General features: G+C 39.6%; 1 protein-coding gene and 1 long non-coding RNA gene across 28 annotated transcripts in view; both read left to right on the forward strand.

Moving 5' to 3' along the window:
- The window catches only part of GLIS3 (GLIS family zinc finger 3), a 674,355-nt gene that overhangs the window by 370,512 nt on the left and 278,886 nt on the right, over window positions 1–24,957 (forward strand). The gene's annotated exons all lie outside the window — the stretch shown is intronic.
- LOC145510615 (uncharacterized) lies at window positions 50–5,948 on the forward strand. The gene is made up of 2 exons (XR_014057143.1): window positions 50–1,155; window positions 2,241–5,948. It is a non-coding gene; the product is annotated as an uncharacterized LOC145510615 (long non-coding RNA).

Here is a 24,957-nt window from a genome sequence, read left to right on the forward strand (position 1 = left end):
TGTGGTATGAGTCCCAGGGTGAGTCTAAGATCAGGGAAGTCAAGGCTGATACAGTTTTGGGGCTACCTGTGTAGACATAATATTCAAGGTTATGAGATTGACTGACTTGATTGAAAGTCAAAATAAGGAGTAAAGTCATGAAAAAATTGGTGTCTGTACTCCTGAATCCCATATGGATTGAGCGAAAGGAGAAGTGACTAGGATGAATCAAGTCCTCTTTACAACACCTTGTATCTCCTTTGCCCTGCTTTGTTGTGTTACCCTGACTCTATTTCCTGTGTATCTAGGAGAATTTCAAGGTGCTGTTGAAGACAAAAAGATAGGGTTGAAGAGGTTGTTTTAAGTTGGCCACCACTGATGTATCTGTATTTATGTCTCCAGCTCAGAAGATAGGCAGACAGAAAACGTGGAGGACATACTTCAAGAGAAAAAATAGGTTTCTACCATCGGAGTCTTATGCTCTTAAAATTGGGGGGTTGTTAATAATAGGATCCATATATCTTTCTTTATACAGGACTTAACTGTGTGTGGGCTTCAAGCAATAGTTTTAAGTCAGTTCTGTCATTGGGATGACAAGGAATCCAGGAACAGATTGGATGACTTTTTGGTCAATGTTTGTTGAGGGGACTCGAAAAACAGTTGGTAATTTTTTTCTCCCTTTCCAATAGTGAGATTCTGTCTTTTAATAAATTAGTCTCTCAGTGAATTTGATGGTAGCTTGTGCTCCAGAATTCACATTCTCAATAATCTGGCTGATTTCTGCATAGACAGCCAGCTCCACCAGTATCTCCATAATGTCAATAGGGAGCAATATGAAATGGCTGTGGGTTTGAGGCTCTCAGGCATTGTACTTGGGTTCATGTTCTGAATGTGTAGATTGTGTGAAAAGGCTCAGGGATTCTGTTCTTGGCCATTAAAGCACAGTGAGTCTATGGAAATAACTTTAAGATCATACAATGACATTTCTTCTTACTCTAGAAAGAGCTTAACGAAAAACCTTTTGTGTACCATGTATTGGGTTTGTTTATTGTAGATTATGATAGCTAGGGAACAAAACCTTACATTTTAGCTTTTGGAAAATTTTATGATGTTCATGTCTATGGCAATAAAACTTTGTTGGCTCCAACAGGACGCCTCCTCTTTTGTTTGCCTGAAGTGTTATGTCATGTCTATATCCACAGAAAGGATAGGAATTTTTTTATATTTATTTTTCCCGTCTATTTCCTTCCATCTGCCCCCATTTACTAGCATCTACTCATTCACTTTGGTTTTTCTTTCTGTGCAGAATTATTGAAAGTGAGAGCAAAGAGAAAATGGAGTTTGTAACAGTGCTTAAAATCTGTGTTTGTATTCCCAAGTAGTGACCATGAAACCATATTCATTGCTTAAAAACAGTGATATTTAATAAAATTAAGCCTATATTTTATAGAATTTATATCTCTTCTAGGGACTTTCTTATATGAGGTTAGGGCAGGGCTTCATCATCATACACTGTGGATTTTGTGGACCAGATGACTCTTTGTTGAAGAGCAGCTCTCTTAAACGTTGTAGGATGTTTAGCTGTATCCCTGGCCTCTACACATCAAATACCAGTAGCACCCCTTTTATCCCTGGTAGAGACAGAAATGTCTCTAGGCACTGCATATGTCTCCTGAGGAGCAAAGTTGCTGCAGATTGAGATCTACTGAGCTAGGGAAGCCTGAATTTACCTGCCTTATCCATATGAAGATAGGGCAGTTATTTTGAGGCTATAGCCACTGCCTGTAACACAAATACTTGGCTTAAAGAATCTTCACTTGGCATTTCCAAGTGAGAGCTAGAACTTCTTCTTCTCTGACTTCACCACAGACCCCAGCCATGGCCTCTGCAACTTCTGGTGACTAGATGAAGAAATGCTTTCAGGATTGTAGTAGGAAGGGATGTAAATTGTTTCAAGTACCTAGTTAACCTGGAATTGCCTTTCCTTATAGAAATATTGTGGAGAAGGCAATGGCATCCCACTCCAGTACTCTTGCCTGGAAAATCCCATGGACAGAGGAGCCTGGTAGGCTGCAGTCCATGGGGTTGCTAAGAGTCGGACATGACTGAGCGACTTCACTTTCACTTTTCACTTTTCACTTTTCTGCATTGGTGAAGGAAATGGCAACATATTCCAGTGTTCATGCTTGGAGAATCCCAGGGACGGGGGAGCCTGGTGGGCTGCCGTCTATGGGGTTGCACAGAGTTGGACATGACTGAAGTGACTTAGCAGCAGCAGCAGCATAGAAATATTGATAGAAATGGAAGTTTGGTTCCCTGTTCTAGGAGAATGGCTATATCTAGAATGTATCCTCCTCTGATGAGGAAGTATCTAGAGCAGAGCTAGTATTGTATTTTAAGTCAGCATTCTAGTCTTAGGTGAGAATAATCCCTTTCAGTGTTAAACTTCTCAATTTTAGTATCCATAGTGAAACCATACTACTGAAAATACACAGAAATTTAGAGGTCCAAATTTGCAACTTCACTGTGTTTTTGTGATGTTCTTGTAATCCTCTTGATTCTAGAAGTGAAGCCCATTTCACTCTTCCATTTAGAATAAGCTGTTGAAAGGGTACATTGATCATGTCCATGATGACACTAGATAATGTGCTAAGTCGCTTCAGTCATGTCCAACTCTTTGTGACCCAGTGGACTGTAGCCTATCAGGCTCTTGTGTCCATGGGGTTCTCCAGGCAAGAATACTGGAGTGGGCTGCCGTTTCCTACTCCAGGGGCTCTTCCCAACCCAGGGATCGAACCTGTGTCTCTTATGTCTCCTGCATTGGCAGGCAGGTTCTTTACCACTAGTGCCACCATAGAGACGACACTAGATGTAAATGACTCATTAACAGGAAAGGGCTCTTTCAATCACTACTTAACTTCAGTAAGAAAAGCCAAAGAACCTTGAGAACTACAGCTATGTCAAACCAGCAGTGCTTATAAGATTAAACTTTTTTGAACAGCTAATTGGAAGCAATTTTAAAACAAACAACTTTCTAGCTCTTCATCAGGAAAATCATAGGTATAATTATCCATAGTTACATGTATTATCCTAGAAGAATAATTTTCAAAATATAAGACATTGATTGTTTATCTAATCTGTTCTACCCATGAGACTTTTTAAGTCAAGACTGGATTTGGAGATATTTTATACAGAATGACTAGTGGCAATAATAATAGGCACTGACAAATGAAAATGGCCATGTATGGTTTACACGGAATAATAAAAATCCCACTATGCTCATGACAGAAGAAAGTTAAGTAAAACAGCTATATTTGGACAATACTTTGGAGCCCCGAGGAAAAAATGTTTTCATGGTTTGAGACAGAATGTTGGGAAGCTGAAGTCTATCCAAGATAATAACCTCTTCCATTTGTTAAGTCTGGTTTACAGAGCAGTGTCCTGTGCATAATCTCATTGGATTCTTACAATAATCCTTACAGGTAGACAAGGTAGTTGCAATTTTCATTTCCATTTTAGAATAAGGGATCAGAGCAGCCCCTGTGAGTTTACTGAAGTTTTACCACTGGTAAGTACTAGATTGTAAACCAGGACACAGACTCCTTAACCAGAACTTTTTCCAATCTACCACAGCCTTCCACAAAGCTATTGTGAGTTATGTTTATTCCATTTCATATTCTGCTCTTTTGTGGGGATTCCAATCCTAGTTCCTGCTCCTACCCCCACGAGGACAGCTACACTGCACAACTAAGGGCATCATTTATTTGCATACTCCCTGGTGTATTGCAAGTAGAGGATCCTGGTGTAATACCATGTATGTAGACCATATGAAATTCCATCCATCAGAGAAGTTTCTACCTGTGTTAAGTACAACTGCACAGCAGTACAATGGGTGGTGGAATGGCCCTCTAGGCCTGAAAACTGTAACAGAATCACTTTTTCCCCTCCTTTTCCCCTTCAACATTATTCCACTTAAAATATCATACAACTCTATGTATACTAGTTGTGGAAATAGCCACTCAGGTTCTGCAGAATTAAAAAGAGATACTACTGTTTCTGTTCATTTGGTTATAGAAAGACCCTGATACCTGACATAGAATCATTTCATCTTTTATGAGATGATGTAATTTTGTTCTTTTGAATTTGGTTATTCTGGGAAAGATGGTCTCAATAAAGGACAGAAATGGTATGGACCTAACAGAAGCAGAAGATATTAAGAAGAGCTGGCAAGAATACACAGAAGAACTGTACAAAAAAGATCTTCACGACCCAGATAATCACGATCGTGTGATCACTCACCTAGAGCCAGACATCCTGGAATGTGAAGTCAAGTGGGCCTTAGAAAGCATCACTACAAACAAAGCTAGTGGAGGTAATGGAATTCCAGTTGTGCTATTTCAAATCCTGAAAGATGATGCTGTGAAAGTGCTGCACTCGATATGCCAGCAAATCTGGAAAACTCAGCAGTGGCCACAGGACTGGAAAAGGTCAGTTTTCATTCCAATCCCAAAGAAAGGCAATGCCAAAGAATGCTCAAACTACTGCACAAGTGCACTCATCTCACACGCTAGCAAAGTAATGCTCAAAATTCTCCAAGCCAGGCTTCAGCAATACATGAACCGTGAACATCCAGATGTTCAAGCTGGTTTTAGAAAAGGCAGAGGAACCAGAGATCAAATTGCCAACATCCGCTGGATCATTGAAAAAGCAAGAGAGTTCCAGAAAAACATCTATTTCTGCTTTATTGACTATGCCAAAGCCTTTGACTGTGTGGATCACAATAAACTGTGGAAAATTCTGAAAGATTTGGGAATACCAGACCACCTGACCTGCCTCTTGAGAAACCTGTATGCAGGTCAGGAAGCAAGAGTTAGAACTGGACATGGAACAACAGACTGGTTCCAAATAGGAAAAGGAGTACGTCAAGGCTGTATATTGTCATCATGCTTATTTAACTTATATGCAGAGTACATCATGAGAAACGCTGGTCTGGAAGAAGCACAAGCTGGAATCAAGATTGCCAGGAGAAATATCAATAACCTCAGATATGCAGATGACACCACCCTTATGGCAGAAACTGAATAGGAACTAAAAAGCCAATTGATGAAAGTGAAAGAGGAGAGTAAAAATGTTGGCTTAAAGCTCAACATTCAGAAAACTAATATCATGGCATCTGGTCCCATCACTTCATGGGAAGTAGATGGGGAAACAGTGGAAACAGTGTCAGACTTTATTTTCTTGGGCTCCAAAATCACTGCAGATGGTGACTGCAGCCATGAAATTAAAAGACACTTACTCCTTGTAAGGAAAGTTATGACCAACCTAGATAGCATATTAAAAAGCAGTGACATTACTTTGCCAGCAAAGGTCCATCTAGTCAAGGCTATGTTTTTTCTAGTAGTCATGTATGGATGTGAGAGTTGGACTGTGAAGAAAGCTGAGCACCAAAGAATTGATGCTTTTGAACTGTTGTATTGGAGAAGCCTCTTGAGAGTCCCTTGGACTGCAAGGAGATCCCACCAGTCCATCCTAAAGGACATCAGTTCTGGCTGTTCATTGGAAGGACTGATGTTGAAGCTGAAACTCCAATACTTTGGCCACCTCATGCGAAGAGTTGACTCATTGGAAAAGACGCTGATTCTGGGAAGGATAGGGGACAGGAGGAGAAGGGGATGACAGAGAATGAGATAGCTGGATGGCATCACTGACTCAATGGACATGATAAACTTCAGGAGTTGGTAATGGACAGGGAGGCCTGGCGTGCTGCAATTCATGGGGTCAGAAAGAGTCGGACACAACTGAGCAACTGAACTGAACTGATTCTGGAAAAGACACATTTTTATTGTTACAAAAATTTATTGCTATCTATCTCTGAACCATCCCCAAGAAAAAGAAATGCAAGAAAGGCAAAATGGTTGTCTGAGGAGGCCTTACAAATAGCTGAGAAAAGAAGAGAAGTGAAAGGCAAAGGAGAAAAGGAAAGATACACCCATTTGAATGCAGAGTTCCAAAGAATAGCAAGGAGAGATGAGAAAGCTTTCCTCAGTGATCAGTGCAAAGAAATAGAGGAAAACAATAGAATGGGAGAGACTAGAGATCTCTTCAGGAAAATTAGAGATACCAAAGGAACATTTCATGCAAGGATGGGCACAATAAAGGACAGAAATGGTATGGACCTAAGAGAAGCAGAAGATAAGGAGAGGTGGCAAGAATATACAGGAAAATTATACAAGAAAGATCTTCATGACCCAGATAACCATGATGGTGTGATCACTCACCTACAGCCAGACATCCTGGAATGCGAGGTCAAGTAGGCCTTAGGAAGCATCACTACAAACAAAGCTAGTGGAGGTGATGAAATTCCAGTTGAGCTATTTCAAATCCTGAAAGATGATGCTGTGAAAGTGCTGCACTCAGTATGCCAGCAAATTTGGAAAACTCAGCAGTGGCCGTGGGACTGGAAAAGGTCAGTTTTCATTCCAATCCCAAAGAAAGGCAATGCCAAAGAATGCTCAACTACTGCACAATTGCACTCATCTCACACGCTAGCAAAGTAATGCTCGAAATTCTCCAAGCCAGACTTCAACAGTACATGAACTGTGAACTTCCAGATGTTCAAGCTGGATTTAGAAAAGGCAGAGGAACCAGAGATCAAATTGCTCACATCCATTTGATCATAGAAAAAGCTAGAGAGTTCCAGAAAAACATCTACTCCTGGCTTATTGACTTTGCTGAAGCCTTTGACTGTGTGGGTCACAACAAACTGGAAAATTCTTAAAGAGATGGGAATACCAGACCACCTGACCTACCTCCTGAGAAATCTGTATGCAGGTCAGGAAGCAATAGTTAGAACTGGACATGTAACAGTTGACTGGTTCCAAATCGGGAAAGGAGTACGTCAAGGATGTATGTTGTCACCCTGCTTATATAACTTACATGCAGATTACATCATGCGAAATGCTGGGCTGGATGAAGCACAAGCTGGAATCAAGATTGCCGGGTGAAGTATTAATAACCTCAGATACTCAGATGATATGACCCTTATGGCAGAAAGTGAAGAACTAAAGAGCCTCTTGATGAAAATGAAAGAGGAGAGTTTAAAAGTTGGCTTAAAACTCAACATTCATAAAGCTAAGATCCTGGCATTGGGTCTCATCACTTTGTGTCAAACAGATGGGGCAACACTGGAAACAGTGATAGACTTTATTTTGGGGGGCTCCAAAATCACTTCAGATGGTGACTGCAGCCATGAAATTAAAAGACACTTGCTCCTTGGAAGAAAAGCTATGACCAACCTAGATAGCATATTAAAAAACAGAGACATTACTTTGCCAACAAAGGTCTGTCTAGTCAAAGCTATGGTTATTCCAGTAGTCATGTATGAATATGAGAATTGGACCATAAAGAAAACTGAGCACTGAAGAATTGATGGTTTTGAACTGTGGTGTTGGAGAAGACTCTTGAGAGTCCCTTGGACAGCAAGGAGATCCAACCAGTCAATCCTAGAGGAAATTAGTCCTGAATATTCATTGGAAGGACTGATGTTGAAGCTGAAACTCCAATACTTTGACTGCCTGATGTGAAGAACTGACTCATTGGAGAAGACCCTGATGGTGGGAAGGACTGAAGGCAGGAGGAGAAGGGGATGACAGAGGATGAGATAGTTGGATGGCATCACTGACTCAATAGACATGAGTTTGAGCAAGCTCCGGGAGTTGGTGATGGACAGGGAAGTCTGGCATGCTGCAGTCCATGGAGTCGCAAAGAGTCAGACACAACTGAGTGACTAAACTGAACTGATCTCTGAAAGATGTATTTTCAAGGAGCATTAGAAATGAACTTTTAAAAATCATCTTTTTCCTAATAACTCAGGTGTCTTTTATACTATTTTGTTGTACCCTGCCCCAATTGAAAATATATTAATATGCTCTCTTGTTTCCCAAAAGTTGTTTGTCCTCTTTTCGTAAGTGATCAGGTTTGTGGGAACAAAAAATGCGTGTGAGAAGCTTAGTGAGTGGCGCAGCGTGTAGTTAACCGAGCAGCCCGGTGGGCACTAAGACCGATTAAGATGGGAGGAAAAAGACCCGCCAGTGTAGACTTCATTCTCCACACCTGGTCTGGTTTCTGTTGTAAGAATTTGATTTCTATTACAGATATAAAACAGACAACTAAGTAAGAATAAGAATACCACAACTTTTCATTTTTATACCATTTTATACCTTTTCAAAACTTCCTCTTACATACTATATGCCATCTTATTGTTGCATAATCTAGTATGGAAGGCAGAATGGGCAGTCTTATTATTTCCATTTTCAGTTCAGTGCAGTTCAGTCGCTCAGTTGTGTCTGACTCTTTGCGACCCCATGGACTGCAGCATGCCAGGCTTCCCTGTCCGTCACCAACTCCCGGAGCTTACTTAAACTCATGTCCATTGACTTGGCAGACTAGGAACCCAAGGCTCAGAGAAGTTATGTGAGAGAATTGTCCAAGTTAGTAATTTATACGACAGAGTCTTCTTTATTTTTGTTGTTGTTCAGTCGCTAAGTAATGTCCAACTCCTTGCAACTGCAGAACGACAGGCTTTCCTGTCCTTCACTATCTCCCAGAGTTGACTCAAATTTAAGTGCATTGAGTCAGTGATGCTATCTAACCATCTCATCCTCTGTCGCCCCCTTTTCCTATTGCCTTCAATCTTTCCTAGCATCAGGGTCTTTTCCAGTGAATCAGCTCTTCTCGCAACAGGTAGCCAAAGTACTGGAGCTTCAGCTTCAGCATCAGTCCTTCCAATGAATATTCAGGGTTGATTTCCTTTAGGATTGACTGGTTTGATCTCCTTGGAGTCCAAAGGACTCTCAAGAGTCTTCTCCAGCACCACAATTTGGAAGCGCTAATTCTTTGGTGCTTAGTCTTCTTTATGGTTCAACTCTCACATCCATACATGACTGCTGGAAAAATCACAGCTTTGACTATATGGACCTTTGTCAGCAAAGTGATGTCTTTGCTTTCTAATATGCTGTCTAGCTTTGTCAAAACTTTCCTTCCAAAGAGCAAGCATCGTTTAATTTCATGGCTGCAGTCACCGTTGGTAGTAATTTTGAATCCCAAGAAAATAAAATCTGTCACTGCTTCCACTTTTTCCCCTTCTATTTGCCATGAAGTGTTGGGACCTGATGCTTTGACCTTAGTGTTCTTATGTAGAGTTTCAAGCCAATTTTATCACACCCTACCCTGGACATAGGTATCCGTACTTTGAGCTCTGCATGCAAGTTTGTTTAATGTCTTTCAGAAGTGTGTCAGAGGTAGCTTGGAGAGACAAGTGAATAAGCTTCTAGGAGAAATTAAATCATGAGTCTATCTATATTTGAGTCAAGATCCCTGGAATTTTTGTGTCTCAGCTTTGATCATGGTTTTTTTCACTGTAAAGAGAAAGCAAAAAGTTGAAGAAGAATAACACTATAGCAAGGGATCGGAAGAATTTTTCAACAACTTAGAAATTAAATTAAGTTTAGAGCCATCCTGATAGTCTTAAGGTACAGTTGTACAGTATACATTTGGATGAAGGAAATGTTATGAGGCCTTAGTTCACATCCAATTACTCTCTCAGAATAATTTGTTTACTGGATTCTCTTGCCAAACCCACGAGTTACTTTCTGCAGGGGTGAGAGTTCATCAGTGAAGTGATTTATTATGTTTCTATTACATTGCGTATCAATCCTGCTCATGGAAAATGTTAATGATGTCCCTTATATGTCATTCATCTTCCACTTCCCCATTCATTATTCCCATCCCCCATCAGTAGTTCTTGTATCACAGAGGGACTTCTCGTTAGGAATATACCAAAGTCAGTGAATGACATGGCTGTTTGTTGCTGCAGAATTTTTAAAAGGCAGTCATTACTCAGAATTGCAGGAAGGAATTAGCATTTAAGTAAGAAAATGTTACAAAGTCTTGAAAGTGGATCTTTCAGTGAGAAAATTCTGAGAGACATAAATTTGTTTTTATTTTCATATCTCTTAACTGTACCAACTCTTCCTTCTTTAATCATCCAATGTCCTGCTGTGTAGAAGGATCTGTGGAGACCCTGACTTTAAAAAGTTACGAACTATTTCTGACATACATAAAGCTGCAAGAATGCTATAATGAACACTCAGATAGACTGATGAAATAGACTAGATCCCAGAAATGACCCACAAATAAATGGAAGCTTAATATTTTGGATTTATGGATTGTTGTTTTGTTACTTTAACTGAATAATGGATCTTCCTGCTACTTTTGGGCATGATGCAGACCCAGGACCATTGGGTTCTTGAGATATCATCTCCCAGTAAACTCCCCATGTTGATCATATGTGCTAAGTCACTTCAGTCGTGTTTGAGTCTTTGCGGTCCCATGGACTATAGCCCACCAGGCTCCTCTGTCCATGGGATTCTGCAGGCAAGAATACTGGAGTGAGCTGCCATTTCCTACTCCAGGGGATATAGTCAGGATATAATAAAGATATGTTACTGGCAGTGAACAAAGTGCTCCATATTCTACAACAACAGCACAGCACACACCCATGATTATATTTTTAGAAAATATTTTATCTTGACAAAATATTCTGGTCACTGTGTGATATTGTAGGACTGACATCTTGCATTGAAATACCCACTATAATGTCATCAGTTAAAAGCCCCAGAACAGGGAGGAAACTGGTAGAAGTGGTCGTAGGAGATGCCGCCTCCCTCTGTCTGCTGTCATAGAGGTGCACAGGTGGATCTCTAAGAGGAAGTGACATGAGCATCAGATGAGCCGCTCTTTTGCCGGAAGATGAGCCTTGAAGCCAGGATTTTGTGTAGGATCATGTTTCCCTCTATTCCTTCTTACAAGGTAGCCATCCTGTTTGTGCTGTAGGTCTTCAATCAGCAGAGACTCGAACTTTTTTATTCTCAAACCTAGAAGAAACTTTTCCTTTTGTCTCAATTTACAGTGAAGAAACTTTTCCTTTTGTCTCAATTTACAGTGAAGACAATCTTGGTTCTTTGTGGCTCTGAATGGCAGGAAATCCTAAGAAAGGATGCTCTTACCCTAACATATTGGAGGCTTGCTGCTAAGTCACTTCAGTCATGTCCGACTCTGTGCGACCCCATAGACGGCAGCCCACCAGGCTCCGCCATCCCTGGGATTCTCCAGGCAAGAACACTGGAGTGGGTTGCCATTTCCTTCTCCAATGCATGAAAGTGAAAGTGAAGTCGCTTAGTCGTGTCCGACTCTTTACGACTCCATGGACTGCAGCCTACTAGGCACCTCTGTCTATGGGATTTTCCAGGCAAGAGTACTGGAGTGGGTTGCCATTGCTGCTCACCAAACCTGTAGGTGCTTCTTGGGAGAAAGATTTCCACAAGCAGAACCCTCCCCGTGGAGTGAAGAGTGACTTTTTTTTCTAGTTTATTCCACATTTTGTTTCCTGTATTCCACTATAGTTTATAAGATGTCTTTCCCTGATGCCACCTCTGCCTCTTCTCTTCCCCTCTCTTTAGCCTTGTTTTGAAAAATAGATTACATCCCATGTAACTCGTAAATTCAGTAAGGGAATAGTCTCCACTACACATAACCTCAGATTAAAGATACTCCACTATAAGTTTTTGTTTAATCCCTTAGCCACTAGATTTAAGTAACTCAAGTAACATCTATACTCCCTCATCCTCCAACGCCATTTTTAAAAATTATAAATGGTCACCAAATTAAAGAATGGGCCATTGAGAGCTTAGAGTTCTAGAGTTATTCATAGGATGAATGCCTTACTTTTATTTTGAGTATGAGTTAACAATACAGATGACCTTTCAGTTGAAACTATTCCTGGATGAGGTGTAAGAGTGATTCAGTCTATGTCTTTATAACACAACTGGTGGGGAAAAAAGAGGCAAACACCCATATTTGCATTATTCTAAATAGTCAATTAACAACAAGTCATCTGGTTATTTTAGTATTATGTAAAAACACAGATTTTAAGTTACTTTCAGTGATTCAGAATTTTTTTTTTTTAATTATCTATTTGCTTCTTTGGTGAACAAACTTATCTTTTGTCCTTTTTTATAATTTCCCCTTAAAATATTTTCTCCTGGACATCTCTGGTGGTCCAGTGGTTAAGAGAATCTGCTTGCCAGTGCAGGAAATACAGGTTCAATCTCTGGTCTGGGAAGATTCCACGTGCTGAGGTGCATCTAAGTCCATGTGCCACAACTACTGAAGCCTGTGCACCCTAGAGCCCATGCTCTGCAATGAGAAGCCCGTGCACCACAACTAGAGTAGCCCCTCTCACTGAAACCAGAGAATACCTGTGCTTTCTAATGTGTTCATCTGACCTGATGTTTCTTTTTTGATTTTCTGTCTGGATAATCTCTTCACTGATGTAAGTGGGGTGGTGAAGTCCCCTACTATTATGGTATTACTATCAGTTTCTCCCTTTAGGTTTGTTAATATATCCTTTATGCATTTGGTGCTCTTATGTTGGGTACATATTTATTTACAAATGTTATTTCTTCTTGTTGGATTGACCCCTTTGCTATTACATAATGCCCTTCTTTGTCGTTTGTTACAGTCTATTTTGAAGTCTGTTTTGCCTTATATGAGTATAACTACAACAACTTTCTTTTCATTTCCATTTGCATGAACTATCTTTCTCCTTCCCTTTACTTTTAGTATGTATATGTCTTTATTTCTGAAATAAGCCCCTTATAAGCAGTATATAGAATAATTTTTTTTAATCCATTCACCCTCTCTTTCTTTTGATTTGAGAATTTAATTCATTTTCTTTCCTGGTGGCTCAGATGGTAAAGAATCTGTCTGCAGTCTGGGAGATCTAGGTTTGATCCCTGGGTCAGGAAGATCCCCTGGAGAAGGGAATGGAAACCCACTCCAGTATTCTTTCTTGTGAATCCCTTGGACAGAGGAGCCTGGCAGGTTACAGTGCATGGGGTTGCAAAGAGTCAGACATGACTGAGCGACTAACACTCACTCATACTTATTGCCGTTTGTTAATTGTTTTCCAGCTGTTTTTGTAGTTCCTCTCTGTTTCTTTCTTCTCTTGCTCTCTTCCCTTCTGGTTTGATGACTTTCTTCAGTGTTGTGCTTAGACTCTCTCTCAATTGTGGGGGGCATCTAGTCTAGGTTTTTGCTTTGTGGTTACTGTAAGGTTCTCATGTAGCATCTTATGTATTTAACAGTTTAAGTTGAAAGCAACCTAAATTTGAACTTTCTCCAAAGCCTTACATTTTTATTTTCCCCTCCACCACGTTTTATGTTTTCAATATTGCATTTTACATCTTTTAAAGTTTATGTATCCCTTAGTTAAGTACCACAGTTTTAGTTAATTTTACTGCTTTTGTCTTTTAATCTTCCTACTAGCTTTAAAAGTGATTAATTTGCTACCTTCACCTTATAACTATTTGCCAGTAAGATTTTTACTTTCACATGCTTTCTTGTTATTCATTAGTGCCATTTCTCTTTAGTTTAAAGAAGCAACTTTAACATTTCTTGTAAGGATATTTTACTAGTGATGAACTTCTTTAGCTTTTGGTTGTTTGGAAAACTCGTTATCTCTCTTTCCATTCTGAGTGATAACCTTGCCAGGTAGAGTATTATTGGTTGGAAGTTTTTTCCTTTGCACAGTTGAATATATTATGCCACTCCCTTGTGGCTTGCAAAATTTCTGCTAAAAAATTTGCTGATACTTTATGTATATAATAAGTTGTTTTCCTCTTGCTGCTTTCAGGATTTTTCTATAACTTTTGCTGTTTTAATTATAATGTGTCTTGGTGTGAATCACTTTGAGTTCATCTTATTTGGAGATTTCTGGGCTTCCTGCACCTGATTGTCTGTGTCCTACCCCAGGTTAGGGAAATTTTCAGCCATTATTTATTCAAATAAGTTATCTGCCCATTTCTCTGTCTCTCTTCTCCTTCTGGGACCTCTATGGTGCAATTGTTACTGTGCTTGATGTTGTTCCATGTGTCCCTTAAGCTATTTTCTCTTTTTTATTTTTTTCTTTTTACTGCTCTTTTTGGTTGAGTTCCATTGCCCTGTCTTCCAAATTACTGATCCATTCTTCTGTTTCATCTAGTCTCCTGTTGAATCCTCTAGTATATTTTTCATGTTAGTTATCATGTTCTTCATATCTGTAACTTCTATTTGATACTTTCTTATATTTTGTCTTTGTTGAAGTTCTCAGTATGTTCATTTATTCTTCTCCCTAAGTTCAGTGAACATATTTATGATCATTATTTTAATTAATCAGGTGATTATTTATTTCTGTTTCATTAAGATCTTTCTCTAGGTTTTACTTTTTTCTTTTGTTTGAAACATACTACTCTGTTTTTTTTTTTCATTTTGCGTGACTCTATTTGTTTCTCTGTATTAGGCAAGACAACTTCCTCCCTCAATTTTGAAGGAGTGGCCTTGTGTAAGTGGTGAACTTTATCATTCAACCTGCCCTAGTTCTTGATTGTCCCTTGTGCCTTTATGATTGTCTAAGCAGCCTGATTTATTATTTATATGTTCCTGTTGTTGAGGGTACGCCAAGACCTGTCAGTGTTCCAAGGGGAGGGATCTCACTTAGCACCAGTTTCAGGCTGATTAGAAGCCAGACCCTCAAGCAGCAGCTTTTAAAGTATATAAATATGTACAGTCCCATGGGGTGAAATCATAAACTCTGCTGATTTCCATATCAAGAGATCTGGAGATGGGGTCCCCTGGATGACAGTTGCAAAAATAGAACTCCAGATGAGTATTTACACTCTTTACTGGAAGGTATCAGTGAGCTGGAGTGAGGCCAAGGGAGTGCTCAAGGATAGTGTCTCCCTGCTTATGTTACCTGGCAGTGCCTCTATAGCCTCTAGATGTATGGCAAGTCTGAAGTCTATCTCTTATGTGGAAGCTCTGGGACAAGTAAATAGGCCTTTTTAGCATGAAGACTTGGGATGTGTTTTACTTTGCTTTCTGTGTGGTACCCTGAGGGTGGTAGCCTGCCAAGAACTGTCCTTCTGATTATTACAATCACATAGAGCCCAGGCACACAAGCCTCCTCGACTACCAGGGCAGATGATCTAGAAGTGTCCCCTTTGTTGACTTGCATGCCCACTGGCTTTAACAAGCAACATAACCAGAAAGTGAAGAGGTCAGGGCGTGCTCTCTGAGTTCAGCAATGCTGCAGGAGAGTACGTTGTCTGTCTGTGCCCTTGGCTTTAGCAAAGGAGCCAGAGAGTGGCATGACTGCCCATGCTTGTTTGCTGCAGTCTGGGAGCAAGAGAGTGCTGCAACTGCCTGTACTTGCTGGCTTTAGCGACATAGCAGGATAGTGTTGCACCTTCTTGCCCCCACAGGCCTTAGCAAGACAGCAGGAGGGTGTCACATCCACATACACCCACTTGTGCTAGCAGGGTAGAGTGAGAGTGCAGAAATGGTATTTGCCAGTGCCTCCACCTCTGGAGAGAGTCCCAACTATCCCCTGCCCCTCCAGCAGATCCTGAGTTAGCAAATGGATCTGCTTCACATACAGCCCAGGCACTTTGCAAATTGCTTCTTTGGCACTGGATCCTGGGGCACACGAGACTCTGAACCCTTTAAAGAGAGAAACTCAGTTCCCTATAGCCCTTAGAGTTTGTTGAACATAACCCTTGTTGGTTTTCTAAGCCAGATGTTTTGGGATAAGTCCCAAGGGTTACTCCTCTGAGAGAAGCTCCAGGTTTGTGAGGTCCCTTCCTGTTGTGAGTCACCATGCCAGGGATTAGAACCTGTATGTTCCCCTTTCTCAAACCCATACCATTTTCTCCTTACAGTAAAGCTTGCCCCTTTATCCAATAAACCTTACCCTTGAACTCTATAACACATAGCAGCTACCTAAACAGATCTCCCAATTTAGACACCGTAGGAATACGAGTGAAATATTATCTCGGTCTTCTTGGACATCACATTTGTTATAACATAATTTTTTTAATTAAGACAAAGTTATAGTATGAATAATTTTATGTCTGTGGTTATCATGAAACCTGTTCATTAATCTCTCTCCTGAAATTTAGAAGTACTCAGAATTTGGATGTCTTTTTGGTATGGCATGAGGTGGCATCCAAGTATGTAAGGTTAATGTTCAGGGAATGGCTTATTGAAAGGGTGTGTACATTTAAAACTGGATAAATATTGGCAGATTTCATTGCCATAGGCAGTTGTACTGATTTGCACCCATTAGCCATGTGTGAGAGTGCCAGTTTTTCCCATACCTAACCAATATAGTGTGTCAGCAAACTGCCAATTTGCCAATCTGGTAGATGAAAATTGTTCATTTTTTTAAGAATTCAGTGATCCATTCTGTCTTTATTGTTCCTCAGTCGCTCTGTTCTCCCTGCCATGTTCCTTTCTTGTATCTTTTTGTCCATCATCTGGTGGTTTCATTTGAGATTTTAGATGGCTTAAAGTCTTTTACTGGGAAGCATGCATAGAAAAGATGATCTAGAGGAATCCAAAGTTAAGACATTTGTGGGAAGCTGAATTCAAAGATCATGAAAAAAGCAACAAATTATCCCCAAGAGTTAGTTGTTGGCAAGATATTAATTCAACACATGGTTGACCTAAGAGTCCTAGGTTTTGGAGTGAGATTTTATGAGATGAGGCCTCAAGAATATTGAAGAATTGATAAAGCCTTCTGGTTAGCTTGTCCTGTTGTGACCAATAAATATGTCTTTGGCCTCAAATGGCCTAAAATTCAAATGGGTGTGAATAACAAGTCCAGTATACCTACTACAATCTAGGGAAGCTATAAATGGATAAGTGAACCTCACTTCTGGGTTTGGAGGGAAGCTGAGGATGCCTTGGATTCCTGTAAGCTTCCTCAAGACCAATATCCAATCTTCTGGTTATATATAATCCCTCATGGCACCAGAGAAGGCCAAGCCCAACATAAACATTTGTTCCTTGTCAGTTTAAAACATGCTATAAACTAAGTGACTTTGGATTCAGGGCCAAAACTCTGAGTTCCTTTTGTGTCTGTAGGTCACCCTCATGTTCTGACTTTGGCTGGAAAACCCCTGCCAGGCCTGCATAGGGAACAGTGAGTTGACCTTTTCTGCCTTTGTCCTCCATTTGTGTGCACTTTGCAAGAACTGTCCACTCTTATTGAAAACAGTAGAGTCAAAGTGATTGACTCTTCAGTATTTGTCTAGCAGGCAAATTCATTCATTGTTTTAAACTTTTTTTCAGGCAGCATAGCGTAGTGATTAATAGCATGGGCTCTGAAGCCAGATGGCTTAGGTTTAAATCATGACTCGCAGGAGTCTGCCACTCAACATGTTATTTACACTGTGTCTCGGTTTCCTCATCTGTAAATGAGGATAATTAAATATACATACATACATATGTACATATGTGTGTGTGTAGCTTAACAAAGTACCCACCTTATAGTAAATGGTTTTGTAAGCTTATTGTTATTATTGTTACTATTTTTACTTCACACACTGTAAGGATATGTAAAAAAGATGCTTACTACATACAACTCTTTTTTTTTATTAGTTTATGTATCTCTTTTTTTAACTTTACAATATTGTATTTGTTTTGCCGTACATTGACATGAATCCACCATGGGTGTACATGTTTTCGCCTTCCAGAACCCCCCTCCCACCTCCCTCCCCATCCCATCCCTCCAGGTACATACAACTCTTGCAAACATTTTATACATATAACTTTATTCACAATGGGCTTCCCTGGTGGCTTAGACAGTAAAAAATATCCGCCTGCAATGCAGGAGACCTGGGTTCGATCCCTGGGTTGGGAAGATCCCCTGGAGAAGGGAATGGCAACCCACTCCAGTATTCTTGCCTGGAGGATTCCATGAACAGAGGAGCCTGGTGGGCTACAGTCCATGGGGTCGTAAAGAGTTGGGTATGACTGAGCAACTAACATACTTCACTCACAGTAACTTCATGGATGTTATCATCCTCTTTTTATATAAGGAAACTGAGGCACGGAGAGGTTCAATGAATTGTTCAAGGAACTTACCTAAGTCAGAAAATGGCCCAGCTGGGATTTGAAGTTAGATTCTAGAGCCTGCAGTTGTAACCACTGTGCTGTGCATGAAACTTTTCTTCATAGAGCACACAATCTAGTGACTCTAGCATGCTGGCAGTAGTAATAGCAGCAGTCCCAGCACTAGCAGTAAAAGTATTGATACCAGCCTAGTGGTGATAGCATGCATTACCCTCTACTTCACATACCTTATGAGAGAATTACTGTTATAATCTCTGTGGATGAGGAAATAGCGGAACAGCTGCCATGGTGGCTACATATAGCTGAGCCATAATTTGAACCTAAACCCATCTGACTCAAGTGTTTTGGGCCTTAATACCACCCTGAATGTCTCCAGCTTGGTTTCCATATCCTGGATCAGGTGGCCTGAGTGTGTTAGGCATACATCAGTGTGGGTTCAGTGGTCTTGGAAGCTTTCTTTTCTCCTTCTACCTTCAGCTCTAGCTTCCCTGATCCTTTCTGGGAAGGCTCATTTTTTTTTTTTTTTTTACGTCCCAAAGAAGGTTAAAATACGAATTCTCTTATGACACATCATAGTAGATATCATCAAGTCTTTTGTTTGCTTGTTTTGTTTTCGTTGAGTGTCAGCTTAAGATCCTCAATATGAATGAATTTAAGGGATTTTCTTAAACTTGAATCAAATACTGATTAAGCCAAGACCACAATTTTGGATCTGTCGGGAGTTATAGGTAAGAAGCTAATACTAAGAAGTCTAGGGTTCTCTGAAGATGATGAGGACACTGGGCCTCTGAAGAAGTGAAAAGGCAGTGCAGATCATCTTATCAAAGCTCTTTCTAATACTATTTTTGGGACAAGTAAATTGATCTAGATGGGATGAAAATAGGAAATACACACTTTGAAGTCCCCAGGAGCCCAGACAGGACGCTCTCACTGAGACAGGGCAGAAGGGACCCAGCAAAGAGCAGAGTTCTTGGATATAACATCCCTTATGCCAAGAACATGGTACTTAGGGGGAAATTCCACTTCTTCTGAATGAAAAGAAGTATTCCTCTATGTGATCCCTTGGAAATGTGGGTTTTCCTCTCTTCACTACTTAATTAGTGAAGACACCTGAACATTTAGTTTTTTATGTTTTTAGTATTTTTATATTTTGGCAATACTATTCCTCAGTAATTCCCCAATAATTTTGAAATAGTAATATATTTTCATTTCTGCTTTCTTCATGTATTTGAATTTTAAAGCCATGTATGGAAATACATAATTTTATATTATCTTTAATATTTTATATTTATATATAAATATATATTCATACAAGCATACACATATACTTCCATTTGTTTTATCTGAAAATCTCCTTTGTGAAGGAGAAAAAGATATTATTCATTATGTCTGCTATTTAAGATTAGACTTTTCAGGAATTTTTGTTTTTTATTTTTGAGATAAATTGATTAAACTGAGCTATTTTATAGGTGATATTTGTCTCCTTTATATAATGGAGTAATGTATCCCCATAGAACCTGAGCTTAAATTGCCACATTGCAGTTGTGACAAGCATTAATATTTGGATTATTAAGAAGCATAAAAAACTAGCTCAGATATGAATATTTGTGATTAGTCCACAGAAATAAAGATAAAGCCAACCTTTAAATTTTGTTTGAAGAAAGTTGTGAGGGAGAGCCTTCCTACCAACTTTGTTTTAACATAGACATGTGGTTATAGATGTTTCTCTGTCAAAATTAAGTCATTGATAACTTCATTTGAAGATCTGTCTATTTCATTTTGTTTCTGAGGAAGGAATACAGGCCTTTGGGGTGAGGCCCTTTGGACTGGCAGGCTGCCATGTAGGATTTGGCTGTGAAGTACTCAGGCTTTATGAAAAGTAGAATTAGTATATCTCTTTTGGCCATGATATTAGAACATATGACTTCATAAATATTGTGAAATGTCATCATGTTTTTTGCATCATAGTAAAAAGTACTGCAGATTACAAGGAACAGGGCACTAAATTTTAAGGTCCTTGAGGGAAAGGACAATCTTATTTATTTCTTTCCTCCCTAATATCAGAAACACACTTCATATAGTTGGTGCTCAATAAATATTTATTGAATTGAATTTAGTTTAAATTAGTGAGTAGCCAGTTTTAAGAAGATAATTTCTCCGTGAACTTTTACTTACAATATCTTTTCAATTTGGCTTAAGGGATAGGTATCTTACTGAATCACTTTGGGACATGTTGGGATGGGGAAACTAAGGGAGGGTTGCCCTTCTCTTCTGTTGACCTTCATTCATTTCTCATTTCAGTAGATACTAATTGAGAACATTTATTTTTCTCGCCCTTCTCTCTCTTTAATTAACTAATTGATTTTCCAAATATTCATTAGGCATATGTTTTATATCAAGGATTGGATGAGGCTACGGGACCACAAAAGTGTAATACTTTCTTCCAAAAGGAGGCATGTCAATAAATTAATTGTTGCAAGTTGCCTTGATAAGAAGGATTTATCTACATGGTATTAACTGCTCTTCTGTCATTTTGTCCACCTTTCCTATCTTTATTTTTCCTCCCTCTGAGAAGTAGAATTCTTACAGGGTTTGTGAGGGTAGAGGAGAAGTCCAAATCTAACATGCTGTGATCAGACATTGTCTAGCCAATCAGCTGTGTTCCACTGTGGCAAATGCATTGAGAGTTTATTAGTGAATGAAATGTGAAGTTTATCTGCAAGTGTTCTAAAATTCATTGGTCCATTACCTGGCTATAAGTAAGTGTAATACAAAATGGGGATAATGGTATATGGTATAAACAGGGATAGAATGTATTTAAGGGCCAGAGAGAACACTTCTGTGTGTATGGTGAAGGTGGAGGGAGGAAGAAAGGGTTGGAGGAAAAAAAGTGAAGACTTCATGGAAAAAATGGTCAGGTGTGTGCTGTGTAATAGAATGGGATATCTCTGGACTGTCACCTCACAAAGGAATATGACTGTGTATTTCCATGTTAGGAATATGGGTACTCAATGAATATTTATCTCACATATATGAATCTTCTGTTGTTGCACTTTTTTTCCTAAGTCTCCTGTTGTTTTCTAACCTTTAATGTGGCTGTTAATATAACTGTATTTTCAGCTCTGTGAGGATCGAGTCCACATTGTGTGCCTTATGTTATTCATAGCAGGGGATTTGCAAACTGTTTTCTAGGCACTAAAGGATTTAGTTGGAAGTATTTTCACCAATTAGGTTTTAGATCTATTTGGAAATTTCTGATTTTTTTCTATTTTATTTGTAAGGATATTATTTCAGAATCCATTTGCCTTTTCCTCTTTTATCTCCAAACTTTTTATCACCTTCACTTAGTGGTGGTTCTGTACAGTTTTGGCCGTGCATATTTTCAAGACTCTCACTTGAAAGTAAAATATATGTTTTATCCCCGACCTAAATAATGGATAACAAAACAAAAAATTGATAATGTTTTTATAGCTATTCTACCTCTGCCCTCAATATGAGCATAGTAAACTAATATTTATTGCTGTTACCTATTAGCAGTGTTTTAGATTTTTCTCTTCCTTGCTTCCACTTAACATGAATTATTAGCTGCAAACTAGTACAATTATTGCTCTTTCAAATTTGAAACTTAGTCATATTTTCTTGGTCAGACCAATCCTATTAAACAACTGCAAGTTGACTGCCAAGTGTATGCAGTGTATACTAGAAACTTGTAGATGCCGTGGAGGTGAGAAGTAGAGAGTCCTTGTCTTCTAGGAGTTCATTACCCAACATGGAGGGACACATCTATAAATCATAACATTATCAGTTAGACTGTGCCAGATGCTACAAATAAAGAGCAACATGGATCTGTGGGAATTGAGGGGAAAGAAAGAATAATCTACACAGAGGTTATCTAAGTTCACAGGTTTCTTTGGTTAGTGAAGTTGTTCCATGATGCCTAAAATCCTGTCTATGCATAGTGCCAGGCACATGTTATAGCGCCTTCTTGGACTATGTTGAATAGTAGTACACGTTAATATTAAAAAAAAAATCTAAAACTCTATGAAAGAGTATACAGTGGAAAGTAAGTCTGTCTATTAACACATTCTGTCTTCTTTCCTCTGTAGAGATACCTGCTTTTCACAGTTTCCTGTGTCTGATTAATTGTAAAAGATTTATTTCTAGAAGATCCTTTTAAAATGTCATTGAATTCAATCCTACATAATAAACATTCTACAAATGTGCCAGGTGCTGTATTAGGCACTGGCAATACAAGACTGGGATTCTGAATCCTGAGAGTTCACAGTATGATACACATAAAGATATAACTTGAAATATAACATATTCAGTGATTTGGAAAGGTATGGGATAAGTGTTCCGATAACTCAGAGGAAGAAATGGATGACTTATTGCCCTAAGTTGGAGCTGGTACAGTTTTATAGAGGTCATGATCCTTCAGCTGGGACTTGGGGATGGGATTTCACTAGAATGAGGTAGAAAGAACCATATGTTCAGAGAAATAGAAGACAGAATACATGTTGAGTATATCAGTAAGGCTGGGGTGTAGGATACATGTAGCAGTAAACATCTGAAGGTTGAGGCCAAATTGTTGAGGACATTACATTTCTCATCTCATGAAGTTTAGATGTCATCCTGTATAAGAATGAAGGGGAATGGTTGAAGGTGTATGAGAATGGTAGGAATATAAGAAATATCTGTCTTTTGGAAGAATACTTTTGGTGGTCCTCTGAAGGATGGAATGGGCAGAGGAGAAAGCATAAGTTTGAGGATAGGGTTAGGATTATAACTTTGGCTACTACCTGGACAGGATGACTTGAGAAGGTGGCAGTGGAAATGAAGATAAGAAAGATCTGAGAGATATAACAGAAGGAGAAACATGACAGGCTCTGATGACAATAGGAACATATTGGGCATGCTCCTATCTCAGGATTTGTACCTTTGCTAAGTGATGCTCATGGATGAATTAGACATGGTTTTGTCTAATGATCTAGTGAGAAACAACATTTTCAGAATTCAGAGCAAGCAATGAGAAAAAAGGGAATCCCTAGAAACCGTCAACATTTAAATGGCAGGTGAATAAAGTCATCAGTGATAGAAGCAAAGTGATTGATTATAACACAGAATGAGACAGTCTAGAACAGCACAGGGATGAAAGTTTGAACAAGAAGAAAGTGTTCTGTAGTGTCTGACCACTGTTAACACTGCTACTGAGAACTCAGGTAGAGTGAAGACTCTGAGAGCACTTTGGCAATTAGAAAGTCAGTGTTGGCTTCTGAGGGAGAATATGACTTACTGGGCAAGGAAAGAAAGGTCATAGTGAAGGGCCTTGAGGGGAAAGGAAATGAACTATGAACCACTGGCTACGAAATGGACATCATGAGAAGAAGCACGACTGAGCATTCCATCTTTCCTCATGCCATCTACTCAGTGACTTTTGCCCAGGGTTGTTGGTAAATGTGAAACCAAATGTGAGAGCTGGAGGAAAGAGAGTTGATTGCCTGTAGTGTGAAGGATGGCAGTTGTAAAGGATGACGATCAAGGCAGGGAGAGAGTGAAGGTTCTGCAGAGCCGCCTTGGGCAGTCCATTTCTGGCAGTGAGCAGTGTCTGTCCACTGCCTTCACTGGCAAGCTGTTTTGTTGTTTCTGTTGAGTATCTAATTTTATGTATCAACTCAAACAAGATCATTTTCTCTGGATCTTTTTTTTTCCCCAAGAAAAGTTTCGCATCCTTTCTCTTGCAAAACCTGATAGTTGTTTTTCATCACAGATGGGTCTAACCCTTTCTGACCGGCATCAATGTGAATGCAGGAGGGTTCTTGGAAAGAAGCAGTACAGTGCCAGATATTACAGAAGGCCCCTGTGTGCAACTTGAAAGATACAGATTAATGGCCACAATCCTGACATGGTGTTCTGGAAACAGCGTCAATCTACGCAAGAGGGAAGCTGAGGAGTTTGTTAGGTCACCAGAGCCTGGAACTTGAAGCGCAGCTTAGTGTACGGCATGCTTCTGTTGTTTATAACTTTCTGTAATGTGTGATAACAAAGAGCAGTGTGTGGTAACAAAGAACACTCTGTTACCACGAGTTATTTTAACCACCAGCCTTCGGCTGCTCAGCCTTTTTTCCCCTTCTTCCTCACAGCTCTGTTTCTGGCTTCATGTCTCTGTCACCCACTTCCACCTCCTCCCCAGCTGCTCCTCCTGTCTCCTTGTGTGAAGTCCTTTCTCATGGCTGTTTCTCCTCCACCACAGGGAACCTGCTGGAGGCTTTTGGCTTCATAGCATTAGCAGTTTGCCATTATTTTCCCTCCCCTTGCACTAACATTTCTCTCAGAGGTTTTTCAAATTTAGAGAATCCCAAGATGAAGGATATTCTATGGGCCCTCTCAGTTTAAGTGAAGTCTGGGTAAAGTGACCATGTGTGTGTGTGAGAGAGAGAGAGATGAGCAGTTTTGAGGGCTTCATAGGTGTTTTCTCTCTTCCCAGAGGACTCCATGTCTTTTTAATGCTGCTAAGCTAAAAACATAGAATAAGCTTTATTAAATGGACCTGGAGAAGTCAGTGTGCTTTGTTTTGTAAAACCTGGCCTCAGACTCTGAATGGTATCCAAGCACTGAGGATCTCCATGTGACCCTGTAGAGAGAGATGGGCAATCAGATATGACCATGGTGTACATGATGAACTCAGAATGGTCAAGCAGAGGCATTTGTTTTCTCTGGAGATATTTTCTACGTGTATTGCCTCTCTTTTCTGGCATGAAATAGCAAGTGAAATCAGAAATTATTGATGTTAACACAGGGTACCTGAAGCAAGAGTATATGGTAAGTTTTACTGATGATCTTGCGTGAATATAAAGGTAGAGAGTGATTTTTTTCTATAGCTCTTCTTGTACTTTTTGTGGTAGATTTTTTGTTTGTTTAGTTTATAGAACACACCTGAAATGATTTTCTTGAACCCCTTTATTCTTA

This window comes from Giraffa tippelskirchi, chromosome 1 (genome assembly GCF_054371585.1).
Source record: "Giraffa tippelskirchi isolate mGirTip1 chromosome 1, T2T-mGirTip1v1.2.pri, whole genome shotgun sequence".
Lineage (NCBI taxonomy): Eukaryota > Metazoa > Chordata > Mammalia > Artiodactyla > Giraffidae > Giraffa > Giraffa tippelskirchi.